This window comes from Salmo salar, chromosome 09 (assembly GCF_965601325.2).
Source record: "Salmo salar chromosome 09, fSalSal1, whole genome shotgun sequence".
Lineage (NCBI taxonomy): Eukaryota > Metazoa > Chordata > Actinopteri > Salmoniformes > Salmonidae > Salmo > Salmo salar.
This window is the reverse complement of record NC_138299.1, coordinates 74198292-74224120: the sequence shown is the minus strand read 5'-3', so window position 1 is coordinate 74224120 and position 25829 is coordinate 74198292. Positions and strand designations below refer to the sequence as shown.

Below are 25829 nucleotides of genomic sequence, written 5' to 3'. Positions count from 1 at the left end.
ATCCTGCAATTCGATTGTTTCTTCTTCCATGAGTCAGTTTTTATTTTATATATTTTTTTACCACTTTTTCGTGGTATCCAATTGGTAGTTACAGTCTTGTCTCATAGCTGCAACTCCCGTACGGACTCGGGAGAGGCGAAGGTCGAAAGCCTCGCGTCCTCCGAAAGACAACCAAGCCGCACTGCTTCTTGACACAATGCCCACTTAACCCGGAAGCTAGCCGCACCAATGTGTTGGAGGAATCACCGTACATCTGGCGACCGTGTCAGCATGCACTGCGCCCAGCCCGCCACAGGAGTCGCTAGTGCACGATGGGACAAGGACATCCCTGCTGGCCAAACCCTCCCCAAACCCAGACGACGCTGGGCCAATTGTATCCACAGTACTCCACACGTCATGTATTCCCCCAAAATAAACTGTGGGTCTCCCGGTCGCGGCCGGCTGCGACAGAGCCTGGACCCGAACCCAGAATCTCTAGTGGCACAGCTAACACTGCGATGCAGTGCCTTAGACCACCATGCCACTCGGGAGGCCCATGAGTCAGTTTTAAAGCTTAAACTACAGTTTATTTTGGGGGAATACATGACGTGTGGAGTACTGTGGTTACCAATATCCCTGTGAGTCTCCCAGGCCCATGTTGCCCAGGGTTATTGCCGTGTTCACGTGCTAGTCGGAATTAGTAAACTCTGACATTTCCAACATGCTAACTGGTTGTAGTTGTGCCGCGTTCAACCACTTAGCAAGTCGGATATTTTAGTTTCCTAGTTTCCACTAGCACATGAATGCGGCAAGAACATAAATTGTAGATTACATTTTATTGTATTACACTGAATTTATTCCACGGAGACAATTTGTTTAAACTGTTTAGTAATATTCATATATATTTTTTTAAACGTATCTGCCCTGCAGGACCCCACTTTAACTGCATTTCTGTGGTGGAATAAAAAACCCAATTGTCATACTTGAGTAAAGTTAAAGATATTTTCTATTAAGGTGACTCAAGTAAAAGTCCCCCAGTAAAATACTACTTGAGTAAGTCTAAAAGTATTTGGTTTTAAATGTACTTAAGTATAAATATGTCTTATTAAGCAAACCAGACTGCAACCATTTGCTTTTTTAATTTATGGATAGCCAGGGGCACACTCCAACAGCATTTACAAATGAAGCATGTGTGTTTAGTGAGTCTGCCAGATCATAGGCAGTAGGGATGACCAGGGATGTTCTCTTGATAAGTATGAATTTCACAATTTTCCTGTCCTGCTAAGCATTCAAAAAGTACTTTTGGGTTTCAGGGAAAATGTATGGAGTAAAAAGTACATAATTGTATTTAGGAATGTAGTGAAGTAAAAGTAAAAGTTGTCAAAAATATGAATAGAAAAGTATAGATACCCCCCAAAAAATGACTTAAGTAGTACTTCCAAGTATTTTTACACCACTGCTGCGTTTAGACACGCAGTCCAATTCTGATCTTTTATTCACTAATTGGTCTTTTGACCAACCAGATCAGCTCTGAAAAAGAGCTGATGTGAAAAGAGGTGATGTGATCGGTCGAAAGACCAATTAGTGGATAAAAGATCAGAATTGGGCTGCGTGTCTAAACACAGCCCTTGAGAACCCCTGGTCAACACTACATGGCAGTGTTGCTGATCGTTGCTATTCTATAGACTAAATGGCCAACAAAAGGCTTTAGAATTGAAGTGTGAGCATTTATTCCCAAAAGTAATTTGACTGAATGTTGATGCTCAAGCATTTATTCAGCCTGGGCGAACGTGATACAGAATATTAACATAACTAGCTACACAAAGTATCAAACACTAAAATAAATACACAGGACATTTATTTATTTATTCTGTGCTCACTGGCCATCTAGCTGCCACAGCATTGAAAATATAGCAGAGTTACATAATTATCCACAGGACTTATATTATCCTATTCTTCAGTTTCCCTCTTTTACATAAAGAAATAATCAAGAGGGATAACATCACACCTGTGCCAGAAACTTTTTTCCCCTGGAGGTAGTTATTTTTCAGCAAGTGATGGTTTTTAATATATACAAAAAACAACTACTCCCCGGTGTCAAGTCTAAAATCTAATCTCACCACCAGGTCAAGTAAAATAAGCATTCAGTTCTTTAGTATCACAAACCCATCCAGCCACTTTTCCTTCATTGTCCTGAACTGTGGTCCTATTGGCTGATACCTCTGTGATAGGCAGCCTACGTCAGCCTATGGGGTTGCTCCCTGAAGCTGACATCACAGAGCAGTGAGAGGTGGTTGGAGGGGTAGTGGTATGAGGGGCAGGCGGTCAAGTCCTAGCTCTTCCTCAGTGGGTATGTCCAGCAGGGTATCCACAGTGAAAGAACCGTGAGAGTACCAGATGTAGTCCAGGGTACTGCAGCTCTCCCCTGAGGGACGGATCTTCCAGGTAGTGAAGGCCGGCTCCGTCTGCCCATCTGTACACAGCAGCTTATAGGCTGAGTCCAGACCCAGGGCGGAGTAGGTAAAACGCCTGTACACGTTCTCCGAGGGCTCGCCGTTAAAGACACTATCAGAGGCACCCCCTCTGTCCCACTCCCTCCCCCAGCTCCCGTACCGACTGGATCTGAGCCAGCTGGCTGCGAGGTGATCGCTTTCAGGCTCTGCAGCAGGTCAGCCCCCCCCGGGCAACCCTCAGCCTCTCCTCGCCTTCAGGTGGGTCACGACCACGCACAGCCTCTGACCTGTTGCCCGGCAACACAGCGTTTGCACAACGGCCACCTGATTGGTAGGCAGCATCATGGAGGAGAGATGCAGGTGGGAGGTGTGGAGAAGGCTGAAGCATGAGTGGCGGTAGAAGAGAGCACAGCCGTCAGGGCCGTTGTTGCTGGCCACATCCAGGCAGGGGGACCAGGGCTTGGGCAGGAAGGTGCTGTGGTAGCCCAGGCTGGCCAGGATGGGCTGGAAGGTGTCGTGGTAGTGGTCCACTTCCTGAAGACACAGGATGTCAGGGCAGTAACTGAGGATCTACTCCAGGTACTTCCTCTCAGCCCAGATCAGAGCTTCCAGAGGACAACGCACAAAGCCCTCTTCGCCCTCCCCTAGAGCTGAGGAGATAGGGCTGTTAGCAGGGACCAGTTTGGCTCAGTGGTGGAGCACGGTGCTTGCAACGCCAGGGTTTGTGGGTTCAATTTCCACAGGGGACCGGTACGAAAAACGACGAAAATGTATGCACTCTAGTGTAAGTCACTCTGGATAAGAATGTCTGCTAAAAGACTAAATTGTAAATGTAGTTAGCTGACATTACCAGAGTAGACATAACTGTATACTGTTGTACACTTCTCCCCATTTCTGATCGTGAGCACTGAGCAGTACCATGTTCTGTAGTCTTGAGACCAACTGAGTGTACAAACCATTAGGAACACCTGCTCTTTCCATGACATAAACAGACAGGGTGAATCCAGGTGAAAGTTACGATCACTTATTGATGTCACTTGTAAAATCCACTTCAATCAGTACAGCTGAAGGGCAGGAGATTTTTGAGCCTTGAGACATGGCTTGTTTGTGTGTGCCATTCAGAGGGTGAATGGGCAAGACAAACGATTTAAGTGCCTTTGAACGGGGTATGGTAGTAGGAGCTAAGCGCACCGGTATGTGTGTCAAGAATTGCAACTCTTCGTTTTTTATGCTCAACAGTTCTCTGTCTGTGTCAAGAATAATCCCCCACCCAAAGGACATCCAGCCAACTTGACAACTGTGGGAAGCATTGGAGTCAACATGGACCAGCATCCCTGTGGAACACTTGACACCTTGTAGAGTCCATACCCTGATGAATTGAGGCTGTTCTGAGGGCAAAAGGGGTTGCAACTCAATATAAGTAAGGTGGTCCTAATGTTTTGTACACTCAGACATACAGATGCTCTGGTGGTCTTCTGTAATCTGCAGTACTCTATCATCCATCAGAGGTCTATGTACCTTGAGCTAGGATGTTCCACATCATGACCCATATGGATGGTGTGTTCTGCTGCTCATGGTTCCTGTATTGGTACTGGTGTGTTGGGTCTGCAAGGTAGACCCGGTCCCTGTGTGGCCTGGGCCGGCCGGTTCTGGAGGGCTTCCTCACACTCTCTGAGGAGCTGGCTGGGTCGGCCTGCTCCGGGCCCTCTGGGTCCTGGTCCGAGTCCTGGTGCTCTGGGTAGTAGTCCTGCTGGGTCAGGGTACCAAAGAGCCTGCTGCTGCCCATCGGACACACTGGGGACACGGAGACAACATATTAGAGATACAAAACTGTACACAAATCGTGTGCGCACATAATCACACCTACATAAACAAACTCCCCTGACAGCTCATGAGACATTGTCAAACATGAGTGCAGAGTGTAATCCTGTTCACTCCTGTCAAGTTACCCAGCAGTCAGCAGAGACTGTGTGTGGGGCAGATGTCTCTTAGGCTCTCGCATGAAAGATCATGTCCGAATCCGACTAAATCGATCATCTGTAATCACTCAGTAAAGCATGGAACGCTCTTAGGTTGACTGGTCAACCGCGACACATTATTTTGCTCCGTTTACCACAATAAATGTCCACAGATTTAAAAAGGCTAGCAAATTCAGTGGACACACCCTCTTGACAACAGTCAGGCTCGGACTCATCCTCTGCGTTCCTTGGAAGCCATTTTGTGAGTGAGCAGCTAGAAAGAGGACAGAGGGAGTAGACAGGGACTGGATCTAAAAGAGAGACACAAATATGTGGTCTTACCCATCATCTCCATCCTGAGAATATGTCAGTGTGGTTTAGTGATCGTCACCAGTGTTTAGTCTTGTCTATCTGAGAAAAACAGAACAACTCTCTAGCTTTATTCTACTTTAATGAGCTTCTTCACCGTCTTTCTCCTCCTTCAGGGGTTTATGATTTTCTCTCTCACTCAATTCGGACAATCTGACTCCTCCCAATTCAGTTCTCTGCTGCTTTTAGTGCTCTCCGGTTCGATCTTCCCCAATTTCTCTCTCTCTCTCTCTCCCCATCTCAGTCCCTCTCTAGGTTTCTGTGTCAGTGACATTCCAGCTGGTGACGGTGTGACAATTTAGACCCAGTAAGCCGGTCTTGAGACTGACTAGAGGAGTAGAGGGGGACTATGAGGTCGTCATCATTGCTAGTCATAAGTGACAGTGAGGGTTTCACAGCTAGTCAGGTGGAGCTGACAGACAGATGTATCTGGACACTTGAAAAACCCACAGGGGAGTGGGAGGTGGGCAGTAACACACACACACACAGGTTTAAAGTGCCGGGTAGGGGAGTTACTCAATGGCCAGGACAGAGTGTTCGAATGCAGGATCATGTTTAAAACTATAAACCTCTCCAGAGAGAAGAGGAGAGATGAGGAAGAGAGGAGCGCAGTATTTATTTGCTACCATCTACTGACCTCTAGTGGGGTTCCAGTTTCTATTCTAGAGTTATTACTTATTCTCCTCATCTAATTTTATTGGTCACAAACACATATTTAGCAGATGTTATTGCGGGTGTGGTGAAATGCTTGTGTTCCTAGCTCCAACAGTGCAGTAATCTCTCACCCTCTCCCCCCCTCGCTCCTCTTGTCTGTTTCTCTCTCTCCCTCTCCAGGAGTTCTGGTGGGAAGACTATTTCTTCTGAGCAAGATTGGACTCTTCTGAAACGGATGTAATGACGTGATAGAACGTTCCAGAGCAGGCGGATGTTACTGGACTGCTCCGTGTGAGAGTTCAGAGGATTCTGCCAGCTACTCAGCATTCCTGAATAGACCAGTGCCAGTCACACTCTCCTCTCCCACACTCTGCTGATCTGGCTGCCACAATAGCTTACTATAACTGTTCTGTGAGCGCCACACACACACACACACACACACACACACACACACACACACACACACACACACACACACGGCACGCTACATAATGATCAAATGAAATGAGAGAAGTGCAGTTTGTCCTTAGTTAATCTGTGTGATAGGGGAGGGACTGAACCGAGTGGAGTGTGATTCAATAAGCTGACTGTCTGCTGCTCATAGAGCACATACACACTGGAATGCTTCAGGGCCCCATTGAGCACACGAGTAATGAACTACTGCATGTACACTATGTGAAATATACATACAGTGCATTCAGAAAGTATTCAGACCCCTTCACTTTTTCCATATTTTGTCACGTAACAGCCTTATTCTCAAATGGATGAAATAAAAAAAAATCCTCATCAATCTACACAAAATACCCCACAATGACAAAGCGAAAACAGGTTTAGTTCTTTTGTGCAAATGTATTAAAAATACCTTATTTACATAATTATTCAGACCCTTTGCTATGCAACTCAAAATTGAGATCAGGTGCATCCTGTTTCCATTGATCATCCTTGAGATGTTTCTACAACTTGGAGTCCACCTGTGGTAAATTCAATTGATTGGACATGGTTTGGAATGGCACAGACCTGTCTATATAAAAAGGTCCCACAGTTGACAGTGCATGTCAGAGCAAAAATCAAGCCATGAGGTTGAAGGAATTGTCCATAGAGAGCCGAGACAGTATTGTGTCGAGGCACAGATCTGGGGAAGGGTACCAAAAAAATGTCTGCAGCATTGAAGGTCTTCAAGAACACAGTGGCATCCGCTCTTCTTAAATGGAAGAAGTTTGGAACCACCAAGACTCTTCCTAGAGCTGGCCGCTTGCTTCAACAAAGTACTGAGTAAAGGGTCTGAATACTTATGTAAATGTGATATTTTTACATTTTTAATATATTTGCTTTGTCATTGTGGGGTATTGTGTGTAGATTTATGAAAGAAAACGATTGAATCAATTTTAGAATAAGGCTGTAACGTATTTATTTTTAATAAATTAGCAAAAAAAAATTAAAACCTGTTTTTACTTTGTCATTATGGGGTTGTGTGTGTGTGTGTGTGTGTGTGTGTGTAGATTGAAACATTTAATCAATTTTACCACGTAGCAACATTTTGAACAAGTGAAGGGGTCTGAATACTTTCAGAATGATATGTGGCATCCGAGTGTTGGCGTTTCCAAAACACAAGGTTTAAGATACTGTAGCTGGTAATGCCAGCGGAGTGGATATTATGTTTGACTCAAGTTTTTCAACTACGGAAGAACATGATTTTATCTGTGTAGTCAGTTGGCCATACATACTTTACATCTCCCTAGAGGACAACAAAAAAGATTAAGGAAATTGTTTCAATAATCTGTATGTAGGCCTACTCCTTTATTCTGTAGAACTAAATCAATTGTTCTCCATTAAAAAACACTGCATTGACAGCACAGCAGGCCCTGCCTTTCTACAGGCCGACATTTCAATTGGAAAAATAGAATCTCTCCTTAGGAATGTCGGTGACATCAGTGTTGAATGAGACAATCACATGACTGCTCCAGGCAATTATCAAATGAAGGATGGGAGCATGGAAGAAATTTGTCAGCTGGGTAGTCAAATGAAAAGATCATTCTCCTAATCTAAATTTGGAATACATTGAATGCTGATGGGTTATACATTTTGGCTGCCTCCCAACCCAAGAGGACTTACCCCAAATGCCCCTTGTACACTTGCCCATGAATGGGAGGGAGCTGTGAGGGGGAACAGCAGAAAATTGCCTGGCCCAGCCGCCTCACATTCTGAGTGTGTGTGTGTGCACATTCTTAATAAGGAAACCTCGAGTCGTAACACATTATGTAACCCTAATCTCATTAAAACAGGCAGTGCGCCAACGGGGGGGAAAAAAACTATTTTAGTTTCTTCCTTCCCCTCGTCATTAGATAATAGTTTAATCCACAAGTGGAATTAAAACAAAACACATTCCTTCCTCTGAGGATTTACCATTAGTGGGTGAATGTAGCTAGTTATGAAACCCCCACAGCCCCACTCTATAGATCAGTGTACTGTTGGCTGTCTGGATACAGAGAGGTACAGGGGCTTCTATCACCATGACCTGCTTTTACTGACATGATGGAACCTAAAACAACATAACCCCTCTCTGATTCTGATCTGTGCCTTCATAGTTCCTCCTCAATCAGCCTTCACCTTTTAACCTCTGACTGTAACGACTCAGAAACACTACTTCAACCAGGCAGGAAAACTTAAGGCGTGAAGTAAAGGTGACATAACCGTTATAGGCTATGTGGTAAGGTCACCTTTTAACCCTAGTCTGACTTTTCTCCTGCCGTGTTGGAGGCATTTTGCTGAGGGTTTGAAATGGTGGAAAAAGTACCCAACTGTCATACTTGCAAAAGCGAAAGTCACCCAGTAAAATACTATGAGTAAAAGTCTAAAAGTATTTTGTTTTTAAATATACTTCCATGTGTGAAAGTAAATGGAATTGCTAAAATATATTTAGGTATCAAAAGTAAAAGTATAAATCATTTCAAATTCCTTATTAAGCAAACCAGAAGCCACAATTTTTATTTACTTACGGGTAGCCAGGGGCACACTCCAACACAATTTACAAACAAAGCATTTGTGTTTAGTGAGTCTGCCAGATCAGAGGCAGTAGGGATGACCAGGGATGTTCTCTTGAGAGGTGTGTGAATTTGACCATTTTCCTGTCCTGCTAAGCAGTAAAAATGTAACAAGTACCCATGGTATCAAATTGGTAGTTAGTCCCTGCAAGTCCCGTACGGACACGGGAAAGGCGAAGGTCGAGAGCCGTGCGTCCTCCAAAACACAACCCTGCCAATCCACACTGCTCACTTAACCCGGAAGCCAGCCGCACCAATGTGTCAGAGGAAACACAGTACAACTGGCGACCGTGTCAGCGTGCACGCGCCCGGCCCGCCACAGGAGTCGCTAGAGCGCGATGGGACAAGGATATTCCGGCCGACCAAACACTCCCCTAACCCGGACGACGCTGGGCCAATTGTAAGCCGCCTCATGGGTCTCCCAGTCGCATCCGACTGCGACACAGCCCAGGATCGAACCCGGATCTGTAGTGACCGCTGCGCCACTCGGGAGGATAGAAAGTTGTTTTTGACAAATATGTCAGTTTGTCACTTCTGCAAGGTTGGAGTAATAACATACATTTACGTCATTTAGCAGACGCTCTTATCCAGAGCGACTTACAGTAGTGAATGCATACATTTCATACAATTTCATACATTTCATACATTTTTTATCTGTGCTGGCCCCCCGTGGGAATCGAACCCACAACCCTGGTGTTGCAAACACCATGCTCTACCAACTGAGCTACAGGGAAGGCCATAACATGCTCAACTACTTAAGACATTGGCTCAAATCTAGGTTGTGCCTAGATTCGAGCCAACTAACAAAGAATTTTTCACTTCCTTCATTGACTTCTCAAACCCCGGTCCTGTCTGTTTCGCAAGCGTTCCCGGAAGTCTCGCGATGTTGCATCTCTGGGTTTAGAAACTCTATGCTTAAACTTTCTAGTCAGTCCCATTTAATCAACCATAAGTGGAGCATTCTAGACAGAGTAGGGTGACCAGACGTCCCCGATGTTGGTGGCCTGTCCCCAGCTCGAGCTGTCCCCGATTAGCTCCTCAAAGAAAAAAGCAGCATCGAGTTAAATAGAGTCTGATATTTCAATAATCAAAATGCTGTATCCAATCAGTCCCTGTACCAAACCTGTTTGCTCCCGCGGCTTTGCCGCAGACCTTTTATTAGACAGTTCAGGCAAATGTTTGATCAGTGATAGATACACCCTCAGCACCCCTACTTCCCACGGCTATTACCCCATGAGGTGCCTAGTAGGTCAACTCTGGGCCTCTCAGTGTCATGGTTCTTACTTAATGTTGTTCCTGCCTGGTCATTCCATGTGTGTGAGCTTTAAGGGCTTTGGTGCCCTTGAACAAAACATGGGGCATGGAAGGGACATGTATTGTAAAAGATTAACTGAATCCAGTCAGCAAGGGAAAGCCTTGACATTCATTGAACATCATGAAACAAGCTTCCGATGGAGAAAGGAGGAACAATATGGTTAATAAGATCATTTCAACAGAACCCAAGAATAACGTTATTATATAATTGCCTTTTCTTTCTTTTTTTACATAACAGAAAGGCCTAGAGAAACGTGTCCTAAACTCCATCCTGGGGACCCCAAGGGGTGCACCTTTTGGTTTTGGCCCCAGTACTAGACACCTTAAAATAATCAACTCATCATTAAACTTTGATGATTTGAATCAGCTGTGTAGTGCTAGGGCAAAAACTAAAACCTGCACCCCTTGGGGTCCCCAGGTCTGAGTTTCAAACACGCTGGCCTAAAATAGAAGATACCTCCTGAACTCTGGAAAAGCCTACCTGCCCCAGAGCTCTCCGACCCGCGTGATTTCACCTGTGGTTTGCCACTTCTACCGTTTCTTCCTTCGGTGTGACAGTACCGTGAAGCCGGATGGGAGAATCTCATCGGAGTTGGCTCTTTCTTAGTTGCCGGTCCCAGGGAGGTAAGACATAATGCTGCCAAGTCTCCGTGAAGGACTGAACACCGACGAGACGGATACATGCCTCGCTCCGGTTCTGGTACAATCAGTGAACGAGAGAGCGGCAAGGAGCCTACCGTAACAGACTCCTTCAGTCAGCCCCTACACTCTACCGTCCTATCAAATTCCAACCATTTACATACAAATAGCGAGAGCATTCTATCAACACAACATTCTCTCACGTTTGGATCAGTAACAAAGTCTAACCGGCAAAAGTTTTATCATATTTCTCACGGGCTCTTTGAACTACAGTTTCGAGGGGGGATAACGACAAATGATGATTTCAAAAGCATAAATACAGATGCTGTAAAATCTTGTCAATACAAATATATCTGTAGTAATTATTGGTTTAAAGATGCCCTTAATCAAACCACATTATTCATTATATTGAGAGATTTAATGCAACTTTCCCAGAAAACCACCCCCTGATTCCAACTGCCAATTGATTGATCTGTACAGCAGTTTTTATGCACAGTGCATTCTGGGACACTTGGGACGTCCATACACCCCTCCGCCCTAACCAGGGTTGCCAGGTCCAGCTAAATGTTTTGCACAATGACTACACAAAACCTGCCCACAAGGCCTTAAAAATAACCCCTTTTTTTTTTGAGTTGTCACATTTAGCCAATAAACCCTATTTCCATAAAGTTATCAAGCGAATTATGAAGGAATCTTGACTTAACTTCTAACAACCCAAGAAGCAAAATTCGTTTCTCCATCAAAATAATATTTACTGCTCGCTAATGTGAATAATAAAGTAATTTTAATATGTTGCAAGACAAAATATAATTCACCCTTAAACTTCAAAACATGAATGTTAGGCTATTTTCTGCCAATTGTGCCTTTATTATGTGTACCAGATGTTATAAATGGCCTAATTGCGAGATTTACGTGTAATTCAATTTTGCCATGGTTTGCTTCGTGGGCTCCCGAGTGGCGCAGCATCACTACAGACCCTGGTTCGATCCCAGGCTGTATCACAACCGCCCGTGATCGGGAGTCCTATAGGGCGCGCACAATTGGTCCAGCGTCGTCCGGGTAAGGGGAGCGTTTGGCCTGGGTAGGCCGTCATTGTAAATAAGAATTTGTTCATAACTGACTTGCCTAGTTAAATAAATTGCTAAATGCAGGTAGCCTATAGGCCTACATCCTAATTGTAGATTGCCTACAGTAGCCTAGGCAAGATGTAAAATGAACAATTTAGCAGCTTGCTTAGTTCAAATTGACAGAATCATTTATTCAACATGAATAGCGAGGCGATTTCGAGGTAAGAAGTGCTTCTGTTGCCGAATAGCCTGCTGGAATAGGCTACTGATGTTGGGGTCGTAATTTAAATCACTGAATCAAGTATTAACATATGGATATGAGCTGAATAGGCCTATGCATGTCAACAAGCATTTTTTTTTTAACCTGTAGCTTAATCTGATTGACTGTTACCTTCAATCTAATGCATTCTAACAACAGTTGATCGGCATTTGCGATAGAACTGTGACCATGATCACAATTGATAACTTCCAATTTCATTAACTAAACATGGCCATTAATAATAGCATAATAACACAAGACTACAACAATAAACTGAAGTTATAGGCTATTTATTCAACCCATTTGCAAGCTCTAGGTAGGCTGCACAAGAGGCACAAATGGATTTGCAATGACTCCAGTGATATTGTCATTTCAACGTATTTATTGTATAAAATGGTAGACTACAGTAGCCTACATTGGCATATAAATTAATAGGGTCATTGATGGTCAACAGATGCAAATGTGTCATTCTCCACATTTAATGTCAATTTCATTGTGGACTTTTCCCCATAACTGAAGCCCGAGAGGGAGTTCCATAACGTTCATTTCAAATGTCTAATCGGGCAGCGCTCGAGACCCTATAACTGAACATGCATAAACCCTTCGCTTAATATGATTAGAATACAGTTTAAACCACTTCTGAGCGAATTTACTAGAGCGCCTAAAGTCTGATGCCCATCAGTTCTAGCATATTAATTCATGTTTTATGGAAAAGGGGTTGGAAATAGGTGTCTCCATAATGACAATCTAAATAGCCTACGGACGTGTGAGCGTGCTGCTCTGTCTCTCACGAGACTCAGCCAACTGTCTTCTCAACACACACACACACACACACACACACACACCCCTCCGGCCATCCCCACCTTTCACTCACTCAGAAACAAGCTGCCCCACTGCCTGATAATCAGCAGGTCACAGTGAAATATATACTTGTAAGAAATTGCCTTGGCGGCAGCGGTGCAATTTAGAAGTAGCCCAAAAACCCGCAACACGCGGCCAAGTGACATCGTTTTCAAAATAGCCCAATTATAGGAAAATCACGGACATGGCAACCCTGACACTAACATATTTAATTATTAACGTCAACGTGTAGGAACGTCCCAAGGATTCCCGATAGCAAGGACCATTTTCATTCTCCCTGCTCCAACGTGCTCACGCAATGTACTTTAGTGTTATGTCAACAACTGGAATTTTGGACAAATATCGTTCTACAAACAGCTTGACTCAGAACATGTCACGTGTTGCCCTTCCTTGTTTCCCCCTTTTATGTGTATTTATTACTTTTATTTTGAGTTTGTGTTGGTCTTTTATTTAACATATTTTGCTCATCTTATTAAAATGTTGCATTAATTTCTATGGTTTGTTGAATTTCTATGTTTTGCTGTGCCTCCTTTTGTGCTTTCCAATTGATTTATTTAGACTCCTCCACCTTGGCTGGTGTCCTTGGAGACTGGAGTTGGCCGGCCTGTCACACCTAGGCCTTATTAACTAATGGGCTACCTGAGCTCCTTAAAAATGGAGCTTCCAGTTCGCTCTCGGTCTGCTGCTGGAGGGAGAACACCAACGGGGAACCGCTGCTGCTGTCACCGCCACTACAGCATCTACTGTCACTTGGATCACATCTCGTCCAGCCACCGATGACCGGCAGCCAGGGGGAGACCAAACAGGTGTGAGTGTGGTTGAATACTTCTGTTCAGAATGTCTCCCTAGCCATGCATGTTTTCCTCTCCCTACTCTGGCCATGCATGTTGGACATGCCCGATAACCTATGGCAGGGTGGGCAACTTTGATGGGGGTGGGGGCCACCCCAAAAAATCTGCTCATCATGAGGGGCTGCAGTTGCTCGTGGGTTTGCATACCCACATTTCAAGCAAAACGTTTTATCAGCCCCCCCTCTTGGCAGCGGAGAGATTTTTTCAGTTTTAGAGTTCATTTTGTGCAATTGTACACATTTTGCCATGGGTGGTAGATACGATTTTGCAATTTTATAACTAATTTCATGCAATTCGACGTTTTACAGCTAATTTTATGCAATTCTACACATTTTGCCATAGGGTGGAGAGAAATGTTGACAGTTTTTAATATTGTCAGAAGGTGGGTGTAGCTGGTGCATGAAGTCAGGCGCAGGAGAGCAGAAACGAGTGAGCAACGTACTTTACTCAAAATAAAGGCACAAGGTAACAATACACTTGACCAACAATAAACGGTAATCAATTACGCACGGGTGAAAACAGCACCTGTTGAAAACCAGCCATAACGTACCGAATGAACATAGAAACAATCACACACAAAAACATGGGGGAAACAGAGGGTTAGATACATGTAATTGGGGAATGAAACCAGGTGTGTAGAAAACAAAGACAAAACAAATGGAAAATGAAAGGTGGATCGGCGATGGCTAGAAGACCGGTGAAGTCGACCGCCGAACGCCGCCCGAACAAGGAGAGGGACCGACTTCGGTGGAAGTCGTGACAAATATGATATCTGAGTGAGACTGACTAACAAAATCTGTGGGGCTTCCCGACCGGTAATTCGACCATGATTACAACATTTAGATAGCTGGCCACTAGACTAATTTACCAATCTAAAAATGTTTAACTGACATGGGCTAATTCAGTGGCTGACATAACAAGAGAAACTGCTGATGCGCAAACCAAATTTTGAAATTGCACCTTGTGTATTTTACTATTCTAACTTGCAAGTTGAGACTCCGACTGAGTTTCAATTGTTTTTATTTTTTCTAATGATCCGAGGGCCTGTCCATCCCTGATCTATTGGTTTGCAATACTGAGAACCCCTAAGTCTTATTTGATGGGGATAAAGTGGAACTAACTTATCTAATGTTGTTACATAACCTAACAGCAGAGTCGTCAGTAAAGTTTACTCCAGGTTAATCACAGACAGGGGTTTTGCAGTGCAGCAATCCTGCCTTGAAATACCTGCATTTATGTCATATTTTTATGAACAGCAGAATACGCTCAAAATAGGAGATAACAGGTTCCTTGTTGCCTGCACACTTTTTGTCTGTTTCAGAAATGTAGAGAACAGGAGCTAAAGTAGAGAAAAAGTGCTGCACATGTTGGCACGTAGGAGATGAAATATTGTGTGTGTGTGTAATGCTGACAGGTGCGTGGCTGAATTAAGACGAATGTCCTTGTCTCTTTGCTCTCGACACAGGGCTTCTGGTGGCAAAACTGATTACATCTTAATCTCGCTTCTTGGAGGGAGACAATGGCTCTGTAAGTACAGCTGCTTGGCAGAAAGAGACAGATACATTAAAAACAAATTAAAATAAGAAAATCTTCCCAGCGACAGTATCTCTCACACCTGTCAGCCTGAAAAACAGGCCTATTAAACAATGAATTGGAAAACGAACACACTGTCTTGGTTATGCAAGTTGGGGGCTCTCTGTACAGTACGTTTACCTAAGGATCAGATCCAATTTTTGCTTAAAATGACATTACCAAATCTAACTGCCTGTAGCTCAGGATCTGAAGCAAGGATATGCAAATTCTTGATACATTACATTTACATTACATTTAAGTCATTTAGCAGACGCTCTTATCCAGAGCGACTTACAAATTGGTGCATTCACCTTATGATATCCAGTGGAACAACGACTTTACAATAGTGCATCTAAATCTTTTAAGGGGGGGGGGGGGGGGGGGGGGGTTACTTTATCCTATCCTAGGTATTCCTTAAAGAGGTGGGGTTTCAGGTGTCTCCGGAAGGTGGTGATTGACTCCGCTGTCCTGGCGTTGTGAGGGAGCTTGTTCCACCATTGGGGTGCCAGAGCAGCGAACAGTTTTGACTGGGCTGAGCGGGAACTGTGCTTCCTCAGAGGTAGGGGGGCCAGCAGGCCAGAGGTGGATGAACGCAGTGCCCTTGTTTGGGTGTAGGGCCTGATCAGAGCCTGAAGGTATGGAGGTGCCGTTCCCTTCACAGCTCCGTAGGCAATCACCATGGTCTTGTAGCGGATGCGAGCTTCAACTGGAAGCCAGTGGAGAGAGCGGAGGAGCGGGGTGACGTGAGAGAACTGATACCATTTGAAAGGAAAAACTTTGAAGTTTGTGGAAATGTGAAATGAATGTAGGATAACACATTAGATCTGGTAACACATTAGATCTGGTAAAAGAAAATACAAAGAAAAAAACCCAACTTTTGTGTTTATTTTGTACCATCATCTTTGAAATGCAAGATAAAGGCCATAATGTATTATTCCAGCCCAGACACAATTTATATTTTGGCCACTAGATGGCAGCAGGGTGTGCAAAGTTTTAGACTGATCCAATGAACCGTTGGATTTGTTACATTTTGTATCAAGACTACCCAAATGTGCCTAATTGGTTAATTAATAACTTTTCAAATTAATATCTGTGCACAGTCCTCAAACAATAGCATGGTATTCTTTCACTGTAATAGCAACTGTCATTTGGACAGTGCAGTTAGATTAACAAGAATTTAAGCTTTGCCAATATCAGATATGTCTATATCCTGGGAAATTCTCTTGTTACGTACACCCTCATGCTAATCGCATTAGCCTATGTTAGCTCAACTGTTCCTAAAAGTTAAATGCATGCCAGAAAAGCCACTACACAACATTAAACAATACATTAATTGCACTATAACAGTGACAAACAGTGCCCACAAACTGTTAGGGCCTACCTAAAGCTGTCCCAACAGCAGAGTCCCAACAGCAGACCCAACATCTTACCACTGCTACACCTGGCTATCAGCGGAGCCTTGTCTGTCAGCAAAACAGTTCATTCAGCCTCAACTTCCTTAAAAAAAGCTGATATGGCTGACTTGCTTAAACAAATGTGGTTTCTAATGTAAATTGAGATGTACAAACTATGGCATAAGGGGATGACGAGCGTTAGTCAATATAACTATTTGTTTAGCACTTTTGAAATGTACAGCGACAGAATTCAGAACATGGGCCCCGTTCTTACAGTGTTCTCCCTGTACACCAAGTCAGAACCGTAGGATAAATAAAGGGGGCATATAAGCAGAAAATGAAAGGTCTTACAATATTCGATGATTAGGTTATATTTTTTTATTTACCTTTATTTTACCAGGTAAGTTGACTGAGAACACATTCTCATTTACAGCAACGACCTGGGGAATAGTTCCAGGGGAGGGGAGGGGGATGAATGAGCCAATTGTAAGCTGGGGATGATTAGGTGGCCATGATGGTATGAGGGCCAGATTGGGAATTTAGCCAGGACACCAGGGTTAACACCCCTACTCTTACAATAAGTGCAATGGGATCTTTAATGACCTCAGAGAGTCAGGACACCCGTTTAACATCCCATCCAATAGACAGCACCCTACACAGGGCAGTGTCCCCAATCAATGCCCTGGGGAATTGGGATATTTTTTTTAGACCAGAGGAAAGAGTGCCTCCTACTGGCCCTCCAACACCACTTCCAGCAGCATCTGGTCTCCCATCCAGTGACTGACCAGGACCAACCCTGCTTAGCTTCAGAAGCAAGCCAGCAGTGGGATGCAGGGTGGATGGCTGCAGGGTGGTATGCTGCTGGCTACATGTGCAGGCTACAGGCTACATGTGCACCAAGTCAGAACAGTAGGTGAAATTAAGAGGTGTAAATAGACCAAATTATTAGGGTGAGGCACATGGGCTACTAACATCTTACTTCACAACATACACTTAGTATTACTTTCTTAACTACAGTATACATATCTCCCTGGCATATTACATAATTTATGCAGTAGCATACAATACATTTTTGGACTCAGCTTGTGCTGTGCTCACTTGAACAGGAAGATGGCGCAGCGGTCCTTCGTGATCAAAGTCTGGCATTCTCTGGATTTATGGTGCTTTCAAAACTACTGGAGGCCGGATTTACAATTCCGTATTTTCCCAGTCGGGAGCCTGTTTATCCCTGACTTCCCAGTTGTCTTGAACTCACGTTTTCAGTTACAGTTAACAGTTGTTTTGAGCGCGGCACAAGTCATGCTTCATTGACAGCATAGCCAATGTGTAATGAAGATGCTGTAAGTCGAGAAGCAGGTGCAGGTGAAACGTTTAATAAGACAACAAACATAACAGTAGCATCTTTGCATAAACACAGGATCAATACTGAGTGGGGAAGGAACCAAAGGGAGGTAATAAGTGAGGTAATTGAGTCCAGGTGTGCCTCATGATGACGGGCACGTAACGATGGAGCCCAGGACCGGTAGTTAGTATACCGGCGACGTCGAACGCCAGAGGGGAGGAGTGGGAGTAGACGTGACAGTACCCCCCCCCCCCCCCCCCCAGCCACAGGACGACGCAGACCAGAGGAACGACCCCGAGGACAAGGAGCGGGCTGGTCAGTGATGGTGGAAATCATGGATAATGTTGGGATCCAGAATGTCCTCCACCGGAACCCAACACCGCTCCTCTGGGCCATACCCCTCCCAGTCCACCAGGTACTGGATCACTGTACCTGTACACAGCCAATCTGTAAATAGCACACCCAATCTACCTCATTCCCATATTATAACTTACCCTCTTGCTCTTTTGCACCCCAGTATATCTGCTTGCACATCATCATCTGCACATCTATCACTCCAGTGTAAATGCTAAATTGTAATAATTTTTCCTCTATGGTTTATTTATTGTCCCTCCTCTTCTACATTTGCACACACTGTACATAGATATTTGTATTGTGTTATTGACTGTACGTTTGTTTATGTGTAACTCTGTGTTGTTGTTTTTGTCGCACTGCTTTGCTTTATCTTGGCCAGGTCGCAGTTGTAAATGAGAACTTGTTCTCAACTGGCCTTAAATAAAGGTGAAATAAAAAAAATAAAAAGGGGCCAGGGAACCACCGCCCTGAGAACGGAGACATGAAAATAAGGTGAGATACGGTAGTCACTGGGAAGCTATAACCTATATGTCACCTCATTGACCCTCCGAAGAACCTTGAACAGTCCCACAAACCGGGGGCTCAGTTTCTTGCAGGCCAAGTGGAGTGGGAGGTTGGTGGTAGAAAGCCAGACACGATCCCCAGGCTGGAACACAGGGGTCACACTGCGGTGGTGGTCTGCCTGCTCCTTTTGACGGTGGACAGGGCGCTGGAGTTTCACGTGAGCATTGCTCCACACTTCTGCACGCCGGAACCACTCAACCGCAGGCGCTTCAGTCCACGGAGCCAGGGCCGGCTGAAAACCCATAACACACTGGAAGGGGGTCAACCCAGTGGAGGAGTGACGTAGTGAGTTCTGGTACTCTGCCCATGGAAGGAATCAAGCCCACTCTCCCTGCCTGTCCTGACAGTGACACCTCAGGAACCTCCCCAGCTCCTGGTTCATTCTCTCCACCTGCCCGTTGGACTGAGGCCGGTACCCTGAAGTGAGGCTGACCGTGACCTCAAGCTTCTTGTTACGTTCCCCAGTTTCTGTGTTGTTGTGTGTGTGTGTGTGTGTGTGTGTGTGTGTGTGTGTGTGTGTGTGTGTATTTCAGCAAATGGAATCCTGGATTCCTCAAGCAGCTGATTGGTCGGCCCCATCGATGATTGGAGCTCTGAACCCTCCCTCTCGTCAGGGAAAACAGCTGTCTTCAATTACCAACTCCTTCTACAGCTAGATAAAAGCCAGTGTTCCTTTGTCAGGAGGAGAGAGCTTCTTTAATGTCCTGTGTTGGTTGTTATTCCGTGAAAGTTTTGTTGAAAGTATTTTGTAGCCGCTACTTCTGAGGTATGTGTATGCCAATAGGACTTAGTGTTTTTGATTATTGAAATTGTTCACTTTAAGTTAGTAATTTTTCTGTTTAATTTGTTCCCGTGGGGAAGGGGAATGCACGTTAGGAGTGTTTAGGCAAGAGGCCTGCGGGCATACATAACCCATAGTATTTACTCTGTCTATGCACACTAGGTAAGACCTGGGCGGACCACCTGGTTAGCGGGCCAGGAGGTGCTAAAAGATTAGGTAAGTAGTGGGAAGGCAGGTAAGGTAGGAGAGGGGACTCTTTAATTTTTACTTTCTTTGCTTTGGTTCCGTCCAGCCCCTTTTCCCCACCTTACTGTGTTAAGGAAGAATAAATTCCCTGTAAATGGAATTTTTCTCTGCCTCTGTCGTCCTTCCCCGCACCAACGATCACATACTTTTCACTCCACGGGGAGTTGAGATGTAGCAGGGTGTTGCGTTCCCTCCTCCAAGAGGCATACGTAACACTTCTCCATAAAGGCTCTCCATACCCGTGATGTGAATTGGGTGCCACAGCTGGAGACGATGTCCTCCGGAAGGGCATAATGCTTGAAGACCTGCTGGAATAGTATCTCAGCGACCTGGAGAGCAGTAAGGAGACCAGAAAGAGGGATTCAATGACAGGATTTTGAAAATCTATCCACAACCACCAAAATGGTGGTAAAACCATCAGAGGGGAGATCAGTAACAAAGTCAATGGATAGATGGGACCAGGGACGCTGAAGCACGGGAAGGGGAAGGAGTTTCCCTGCTGGAGCATTCTGGGGGGATTTGGTTTGGGCACATATGGAACAGGAGTGGACGTAACGAGTGACTTCCTGTGCCAAGGTGGGCCACCAGTATTTCTCAGAGACGGATTGAGTAGTACGAGAAATACCTGGATGTCCAGCGACGACAGCTGTGTGTGCCCAGGTCAGTAGACGGTCCCTTATCCCCGTAGGTGTGTGGGCTCCCTCCTCAGAGCCTGGCGGATGTCCACATCTGCGTCCCAGACCACAGGGGCTATGACTCAGGAGAATGGGATTATAGGTGCATTCTGGACAGGACCTCCTGAATTGTAGAGACAGGACAGGGCATCGGCTTTGGTGTTCTTTGAACCTGGGCGATAGGTCAGCGTGAAGTCAAACCTTGTGAAGAAAAGGGGCCACCTTGCTTGGCGTGGATTCAGCCTCCTCGCTGTGCATATATACTCCAGGTTCCGTTGGTCGGTGAGGATGATGAATGAATGGTTCCTTGGCGCCCTCCAGCCAGTGTCTGTACTCCTCTAATGCCAACTTCACCGCCAGGCGCTCACGATCACCGACTTCGTCATTCCTCTAAGTTTCTTAGAGTAATATGCACACAGGTACAATTTCTGTGGATTATCCTGTCATTGAGACAGAACTGCCCCCACCGCCACCTCTGAAGCATTCACCTCCACCACAAAGGATATCCTGGGATCTGGGTTTTTGAGCACTGGGGAGGAGGTGAAACATCCCTTGAGTAGACAGAATGCCTCGTTGGCTGCTGGGCTCCACACCAACCTATGGGGACTACACTTAAGGAGAGAGGTGAGAGGACTGACTGAGCTGAAGTTCTTGATGAAACAGCGGTTGAAGTTGGCAAACTCCAAAAAACGTTGCAACGCCTTTATGGTGGTTGGGATCGGCCATGACCTGACCGCATCTACCTTCTTGTCGTCCATCCTCAATCCCTGTGGGCTGGTTTTATAGCCTCGGAAGGAGACAGCCCTCTGATGAAATTGGCACTTCTCAGCTTTGACGAACAGGTGGTTAGCCAGGAGGCGTTCCAGGACTGCTCGAACGTGAGTAATGTGATCCTCCAGGTTAGCCAAGTAGACCAGGATGTCATCAATATACACAACCCCCTGGCGTCCGAGCATGTTCCTGAACACCTCGCTAACGAATGCCTGGAACACTGACGGAGCATTGGCTAAGCCAAATGGCATCACCAAGTACTCGTAGTGACCAGACATTGTGCAAAACACAGTCTTCCACTCATCCTCCTCCTTGATGCGGATGAGATTGTATGCACTCCTCAGGTCCAGTTTGGTAAAGAACCGGGCCCTGCGGAGCTGTTAGATGACTGCCAGTACCAATGGGACAGGGTATCGATACTTCGTGGTGATTTCATTGAGTCCTCTGTAATCAATGCATAGGCATAACCCTCCATCCCTCTTGGCCACAAAGAAGAATTCAGCTGATGCAGGAGAAGTGGACGTGCAGATGAAACCTTGTTGGAGCACGTCTTGGAAGTAATCCTCCATGGCCTGGGTCTCAGCCATCGACATAGGGTAGATGCGTTGGTGTGGAGGCGCTGAACCTGCAAGCAGGTCGATGGCACAGTCCTAGGGGCGATGAGGAGGAAGACGAGTGGCGTGGGTCTTGGAGAATACCTCCCGAGGTCCTGGTATACCTCCTGGATGTTGGGCAACCAAAAGACTCTCAACTGACATGGAACCACAGGGGATAGGAAGCAGATCCTCCGGAATTTGGGTGACCAGTCTGTGATTCTCATCCTCGACCATGAGATGTTGGGGTTATGGCGTTGAAGCCAAGGGAGGTTGAGGATGATCTTGTGAACTGGTGCACTGGTAATGAAGAAGGGGATGTTCTCCTGATGAATGAACTCCACGGTGAGGGTGAGTGGTTGTGTGATGTGTGTAATAACCAGGAAAGGAGCGGAGAGCGGGTATGAGATGTTAAGAGAGGCAAGGGTCTGGTCAATCAAGTTCCCCGTGGCATCGGAATCCACTAACGCTGTAGACACAGTACATGAGGGACAGTCAACTAGGGTGATGGACACCAAAAAGAGTTTAGCAGAAAGTGATGAAGATGGAACACTCACTTGTGCCCCAGGAGGTGGAAGATCAAGTGACTGTCCCTCTGTTCTTGTGAATCCCGGATTAGGAAGCACCGGACACCGCTGGAGCTGGTGCCCTCCTTGACTACAATACAGACAGAGCCCCAGCTGTTTCTGTCTGCTTCGCTCTGCCGCGGGGAGGCGTGTGACCCCTACCTCCATGGGTTCAGGCTCTGATCCAGAGTGTTCACTGAGGGAGGGAGAGAAGCGATGACAGTACCGACGCGCCCAGAGTAGTTTATCCAGATGGATTGCCATCGCAATGAGCGCGTCCAAGGAGAGCTTGTCGTCTCGACAGGCCAGTTCCGTCTGGACCTCCTCGCGCAGACCTCTTCTGAATAGGGTATGAAGCGCCAGCTTGTTCCATCTGCTGAATGCTGCTACTGTCTGGAAGGTGAGCGTGTACTCGGCAGCAGTCTGGTTCCCCTGCCGTAATTGGAGTAGACACTCATCCCCCTCCCTGCCCTCTGGGGAATGATTGAAGATACATTTAAACAGAGCCATGAACCCCTCTTATGAATCTAGCTCCTCTCGTCTCTCCCAAACGGCTGTGGTCCACTCCAACGTCCGCCCAGTCAGCAGAGAAATAACTGTGGCAACCTTGGACCTCTTGGTGGTGGGCGCTCCCCTCTTGTGACTAAAGTAGAGGAGCCAGAAAGTAGAAGTAGAAAGCCACGGCATTTAGATGGGGTGCCGTCATATTTATCCGGGAGGGACAAACGGGCATCGCTGATCTGAGCGGGTTGCTGAATGTGCTGTTGTGCTGGGTCGTTGTAGAGTATCCTCTGCTAGTTGACGGCAACGCCTCCCGGGTATGTTCGAGACGTTGCACACTGCGAAGAACCTCTCCCATAGCCGTCCCCAGTTGTGCCAGCTGTTCCTGCTGTTGACGTAGAAGGTATCCCTGCTCGTTGACCGTCTGGGAGATATTTTGTTCTCCTGCAGCTTCCATTATTTGAGTCAGTATTCTGTAACGAAGACGCTGTGTGTCGAGAAGCAGGTGCAGGTGAAACGTTTAATAAAACACAAACATGGACCGCGACAACATAACAGTAGCATCTTTGCATAAACACAGGATCAATGCTGACTGGGGAAGGAACCTAAGGGAGTACCAGATATAGGGGAGGTAATAAGTGAGGAAATGGAGTCCAGGTGTACCTCATGATGATGTGCACGTAATGATTAATGCCAGTTGTGCGTAATTGTCACGGCTGTCAAAAGGAGAGGACCAAGGTGCAGCGTGTGTGTAGTTCCACATTTGATTTAATCTGTTAAACTTTGCAATACATAAATAAACTGAATTGACAAAACAACAAACCGTGACGCAGAGGAGAAACAAACACTACTCAAAATTAATCACCCACAACACCCAGGAAGAAAAACCCCTACTTACGTATGATCTCCAATTAGAGACAACGAGGACCAGCTGCCTCTAATTGGAGATCATCCCAAACAAACCAACATAGAAATACAAAAACTAGAACCTAAGAACATAGAAATACAAAAACACAAAACACCCCCTGTCACGCCCTGACCTACTCTACCATAGAAAATAACATCTTACTATGGTCAGGACGTGACAGTAATGATGGTTGCCAGGACCGGTGGTTAGTATACCAGCGACGTCGAACACTGGAGGGGAGGAGCGGGAGTAGATGTGACACAATGTTGAATGTTTACCATTTTAAATTTAGAAAAGAGCCCCTTAATCCCAGATTTGGGACCACACAGCCACTGTCAATGATTCCTTCCGAACCACTCATTGTTGAATTTGCGATTTCCAACTTGTTGTGTAATGTTTGTCCACTGGCCGATGAGCACCGATGCGCTTTAACTATAATTTCTCTTCATTATTTCTCATCATATGACAAGGATTAAAAAGGATTTGCCAGTAGATTGTCGACTTGATTCATGATACTGACTGCTAGCTAAGATTTTGAAAGTATGATGTTGACATGATCAGTCCAATCAAAGTTACTGTACATATAACGTGATTTGACATAATTTTATCTGTGGCTAATGACCTTGAGCCTTCTTGGATGGGCCCTTCTAATGTAATTCTATGGCAGCAGCCAAAGGACGAGAATTTTCGATGTCTCCCCTTAGACTTTCCGGTGATGTAGTTTCCCCATGAGTGACAGAACACTGAGCCAATCACGGCGCAACGCTCTGTATCACTGAGCTAGGCTGAAACACCTGCATTTTGGAGCTGCCTTAATCAAGAAAACAAAAAAGACACCATGTTTGTATGTGGCTTTATTAACTCAATTATATATATATATATATATTTTTACATTGTTTGCAAACTGATAGGTGACACTTATTAATGCCAAAATAACATGCAAAACAGGCAAGCCCTCTGCCCTGAATGACGAGTCGCCACTGAAACCATGGCTTGATCATGCCACTTACAGTATATGATTTAGGGAGAGAACCAGCTATAACAAGAACATGTTGTAAATTAGATTTTTACCTCGGTCTCACCTTCCCGTCCCCTCATCACAGGATGAGCAGGCAGAGCTCCGCTCCCCTCAGCATGCTAACAGCTTACAGTACCAGAGCAGAGATTTCTGTAATTAGTGTCTTTCTGAAGCCTGTCTGGGATGGATTCCTGCTGAGCCGAGCAGGAGAACAGGAGGACTCAGAGGGCATACAGCAGATCCTTACCCTAACGAGCACGTTCCACAGTGCTAGCTCCAACAGAGAAACCTGCTACCCGGGACGTGTGTGTTAAGCGTTTGAACATGAAGAATGTTTCCTTTGAAAGGAAAGCTTATGGATCAGCCACTCGGCGCTAATTATTGCTCGTTGGTCTGACACGAGAAACATGTATTCATTCCTCTTCTCCCATCCGGAAAGAGCTTTTAGATCTTAGGAAACATTAGGAAAAATAAGACTGTAAAGGAGGGGAAGTAGAGAGAAACTCAGGGAGCTAATTTATCTTCGTGAAGTTTGTGTATAGGTACAGAACCAGACACGCATGCACAGTGTAGCTACCTGCCACACAATTATACAAGACAAAGATTCAGTTTGATAACAACTAAAATCAGATGTTAAACATTGTCAGTATGGTGTACAGAATGAAAGTACCTGACCTCTGGTTCTAGTGAGTGGTTTATTAATGACCAGTAGTAGCCTACATAACATTGGAGCATTTCCTCATGATTTTTCAATCCATTACCTTGAACATGCTCATAAAGCATAAGTGGCATATATTTTCTGATTATAAGTGTGTGTGTGTGTGTGTTTGCGCGTATGCAGGTTATGGCCAACGACCATTGACTTGCCACCTTGTCTAACACTAACCTTCTGCTTCATTAATCATAAAAGAGCCCTCAGTCATTTAAATTGAGTTTTAGCGGACTCTCCATTTACAGACTGATACACAATGAATGTGATCTGACATTACTTAGAAATTTGGTTGACTGATGTAGGCTACAAAAGTCAGCCAAAATGTATGAAAAAGAGAAACTGGGCTTTAAACCACTGAATGAAGCACTTACCATCTTTATATGAGTAGA

At 45.3% G+C, this 25829-nt stretch overlaps 1 pseudogene across 1 annotated transcript; it reads right to left on the bottom strand.

The window, feature by feature from the left end:
- Positions 1–1826: 1826 nt before the first annotated feature.
- LOC106611781 (nocturnin-like) lies at positions 1827–4223 on the bottom strand (annotated as a pseudogene). The gene is made up of 2 exons (XR_014378790.1): positions 3951–4223; positions 1827–3082 (listed from the first exon to the last, which is right to left on the bottom strand). The product of XR_014378790.1 is annotated as a nocturnin-like (transcript).
- Positions 4224–25829: the final 21606 nt, after the last annotated feature.